Here is a 4,619-nt window from a genome sequence, read left to right on the forward strand (position 1 = left end):
TAGCTCCCTTCCAACATTTTGATAATGCAGTTCTTATTGCTTACTTTTATGTAGTTTCTAATTTTTATTATGCTGTAGTCCTTGACCCATGAATTTTTTTTTAAAGACTTTGTTTTTTTAAGATTTTATTTATTTGAGAAAGAGAGAGAGTACGAGCAGGGGGAGGGGCAGAAGGAGAAGCAGAATCCTCCTTGAGCAGGGAGCCCTGGGATCATGACCCCAGCCGGGGGCAGATGCTTAACCAACTGAGTCACCCAGGCACCCTGACCCATGATTTTTTTTTTTTTTTTTGCAATACAGTGATAGCAAATTAATTTATTTAGTACTTTTTCCATTCCATATCATCAGGAGGATTGATTTCAACTTTCCTTTTACCTACATCAGACCAGTTGGTACTCAAAACTACCATCAGACTCCATAAATGATTTGTTCATAGCACGTTTCACTTCATCAGAACCATCTGAATAGATCTGCTGAAATAATTTGTTTAAAGCTGCATCTCCCTCCAACTTCTCATTTTTTTCTTCTTCTTTGATTTCACCAACCAATTTATCCCAATTTCTTGTATAATGAGATGATGATGGATATAAGTTCTTTACATCTGCTATGAACTGTTTCGGTTTAGGCACATCTCCTTGCCCCTCTAGCTTTTCCCATCTCACAGCCTCTGTCTTTTTCATTTTAATTTCAATCTTTGTTGAAAGTACTTTAAATGTGCTCTGTTCTGGGATTATAGGATGAAGAAGTCTCAGCTGCAAATTATAATCCTCTCCAGAAGGAAGTTTCACCAAAGCAGACAACTCTTTTTCTGAAAATTCCACATTTACATTATTCTTCTGAACATTCTTGATCATAAGTGTAATGATTACTTGAGATTCTGTATGATACCAGTCATACTTGATTTTTGACTGATGAGTCCTCTGGGATGCACACACCTTAGATTGTGATCCATTCTGGGCCTCTTGACACCTTTTAATCCAGACAGTGAAATCAGGATCCGTACTATCTAATTTCTGTCCTCCTATAAAAGTTTCTAAAGCAGTGGCATAGTTTTTTTCATGGTATTCACATATCCCTTTTCTCAGCATAGCAGTGGAATTATTTGGATTGCGTTCAAGAGATTTCTTTGCATCAGCAACACCATCACAGTAATTCCCAAGAAGAATGTGACAATAAGCTCTTTGACAATAATATTGAGCATCATCTGGTTTCTGTTCCAAAGCCTTAGTCAGCTCCTCTAACGCCGCCTGGGGGTCCTCCTCGATCAGAGCATCTGAGAAGCTCCGGAAAAACTTCTGGACTGTTGCAGGTCCTGCTGCAGCTGCCGCCATCCCTCAAAATCGCTGTTGCTGTTAGAGCTGCTACCTCCGAGGTTATGAGCTACGCCGCCCCATAATTTTTTAAAATGCGATTTTAAAAATGTCTAATTATATGACTTTCTTTTGTTGTGTTTTCATTGTTCATATCTGACTTAATAACACTGTAGTCATAGAACATGGTCTGTATGATAATTTGAAATTTGTTGAGGCTTGTGCTATGAGTTACTATGTGATCAATCTTATATTCTGTGTGCTTCAGAAGATAATGTGTTCTCTAATTACTGAATACAGGGTTCAACACATGTTCATTATGTCAAACATGTTAACTGTGTTCAAATGTATATACTTACTGTTTTTCTGCTAAAATTGTGTTAATTTTCCACAAAAATGTTGAATTTATCAATTTCTCCTTATAATTCATTAGTTTTATACATTTGAAGCTATATTAGGTCCATGCAATTTGTAATCTTTGTACCCTTCTCATAAATATAATCTTTTAACTTCATCTCAAAAAATATTTTATTGCCGGGCGCCTGGGTGGCTCAGTCATTGGGCGTCTGCCTTCGGCTCAGGTCGTGATCCCAGAGTCCTGGGATCGAGTCCCACATCGGGCTCCCTCCTTGGCAGGAGGCCTGCTTCTCCCTCTCCCACTCCCACTGCTTGCGTTCCTACTCTCGCTGTCTCTGTCAAATAAATAAATAAAATCTTAAAAAAAAATTTTATTGGCATAATGTTTTTGTCTTTTGGTTAGTATTTGGCAGGTATAGCTTCCTCCTTCCTTTTACTCTAAATCTTCCTGTGTCCTAATGTTATAGATATGCCTCACATAAATGGCAGAGAGCTGGATTTAAAACAGTTCAATCTTCAATATTTGTCTTTTAATTAGGATATTTAGTCCATTTGTAAATAATTGTAATTACTAGTGTATGTGGATTTATAATATTTTATCTTCTTGTCCAACTTTCTTTACATTAATCTTTTATATTTTGTTTTGCATTCTTGTGGGTTGATTTTTCTTTGATTTTTTTCCTCTGCTGATCTGTGAATGCGACAGAAACCACTAGTGCTTTCTTTTTTTTTTTTAAGATTTTATTTATTTGACAGAGAGAGACACAGTGAGAGAGGGAACACAAGCAGGGGGAGTGGGAGAAGGAGAAGCAGGCCTCCCACTGAGCAGGGAGCCCGATGCCGGGCTGGATCCCAGGACCCAGGGATCATGACCTGAGCTGAAGGCATGCACTTAACGAATGAGTCACCCAGGCGCCCCCCACTAGTGCTTTCTAATAACTGTGTTCTCTGTTCTTCCGGCCTTTTTGTTCTGGCCAGTGGAATGTGGACAGAAGTCATATACTCCACATTCAGATCTGGCCTATAAAACGCATTCTCTTTCTCTATCCACCAGATCGCTGGCAAAAACTCCAGAATCTAGAGAAGGGAAGAGCACCAAGATGAAAGAAGTCCTGGTTCTTTAATGACTGGATGTAGAACACTCTCACCCTTATTCCAGCCTATATTGTACTATATTCTGATGTAAGCAGGAAATAAAATCTTATTGTACGAAGTCACTGAGACTTTGTATTGAAACTGTCAGAGAAGCTATCATTATTTACCTTAACTAATACATAAATTATAGATTGTTTCTTTTTTAGTAGTTACTCTTGAAATTTTAACATGAATCCTTATCAAAGTCTAAAGATCAATATTATATTTGTCATCCTGCTGAGAGGAATACCCTATCTCTAGCTAGGTACGATTCTTTCCAGTATTTTTGTTCATCACTTTTTTTAACCTTACAAATTAACCACTGTTATTACTGCTTTATGAAGTGAGTATGTGTTCACATTTACCCACATTATCATTAGTTTCTTGGCTTGACATTTCTTCTCAGGTCTCAGATCTTCCTTCTCAGATCATTTTCCTTTTCCTTGAAGCACATACCTTACCAAAGATTTGTGAGTGGAAAATTGTTTTGTTCACCTGAAAATAACTGTATTTTGCTTTGTTCTCAAGGAATAGTTTTTGCTGGATTTATAATTCTTTTTTTTTTAAGATTTTATTTATATATTTGATAGAGAGAGAGACAGCAAGAGAGGGAACACAAGCAGGGGGAGTGGGAGGGGGAGAAGCAGGCTTCCCTCTGAGCAGGGAGCCCGATGTGGGACTCAATCCCAGGACCCTGGGACCATGACCTGAGCCGAAGACAGTCGCTTAATGACTGAGCCACCCAGGTGCCCCTGGATTTATAATTCTAAACTGACAGTTATTTTCTCACTTCTTGGCAGATACTTTCCCACTACCTGGCTTCTCTTGCCATTGAAAAGAAACCAGCTATGAAATAGTTATTCCTTTGTAAGTAATGTCTTTTCTGCCAGGTTGCTCTTTAGATCTATTTTTGGTGTGCTCCAGTTTCCTTTTATTTATCCTTCTTTGGATTTGTTGTGCTCCCTTGGTGCAAGGATTTCTATCTTTCCTTGATTTTGGAAAGTGTTCAGCATTTTTCTCTTTGCAAATTGCCTCTTCCCTATTCTTCCAATGATCACTTTCTGGAGCCCCTATTACACGTATGTTAGACTTTCTCCTACTACCCTCCATGTCTCATAATCTCATATATTAAACATTTAAAAATTTTTAATTCAACCAAAGTTAACATACAGTGTTATATTAGTTTCAGGTGTACAATATAATGATTCAAAAATTCTATACAGGGCGCCTGAGTGGCTCAGTTGGTTAAACGACTGCCTTCGGCTCAGGTTATGATCCTGGAGTCCTGGGATCAAGTCCCACATCGGGCTCCCCCTTCTCTCTGGGGAGCCTGCTTCTCCCTCTGCCTCTGCCTGCCACTCCCCCTGCTTGTGCTCACTCTCTCTCTGTGTGTCAAATAAATAAAATCTTTAAAAAATAAAAATAAAAAAAGAAAGAAATTAAAAAAAATTCCATACAATGCTCATCAAGATAAGTGTAATACTGGGGCCCCTGGGTGGTGCAGTCGGTTAAGCATCCGACTCTTGGTTTCTGCTCGGGTCATGATTTCAGGGTTATGAGATCAAGCCCTGAGTTGGGCTCCATGCTCAGTGCAGAGTCTGCTTGAGATTCTTGATCTCTGCCTCTCTTCCAGCTTGTGTTCTCACTCTCCCAAATAAATAAAATAAACTCTTAAAAAAAAGATAAGTGTACTCTTGATCCCCTTTATTTCACCCATCACCCCCCTGACCTCCCCCTGGCAACCACCAGTTTGTTCTCTGTATTTAGGTCTGTTTTTTTGTTTGTCTCTTTTTTGTTTGTTTGTTCATTTGTTACTTA

At 38.7% G+C, this 4,619-nt stretch overlaps 1 pseudogene; it reads right to left on the reverse strand.

Annotated features, from left to right (window-relative positions):
- Positions 1–306: 306 nt before the first annotated feature.
- LOC114199619 (protein SGT1 homolog pseudogene) lies at positions 307–1,384 on the reverse strand (annotated as a pseudogene).
- Positions 1,385–4,619: the final 3,235 nt, after the last annotated feature.

This window comes from Eumetopias jubatus, unplaced genomic scaffold, assembly GCF_037043125.1.
Source record: "Eumetopias jubatus isolate StellerSeaLion01/CBP00866 unplaced genomic scaffold, mEumJub1_p1.0 scaffold_10, whole genome shotgun sequence".
Lineage (NCBI taxonomy): Eukaryota > Metazoa > Chordata > Mammalia > Carnivora > Otariidae > Eumetopias > Eumetopias jubatus.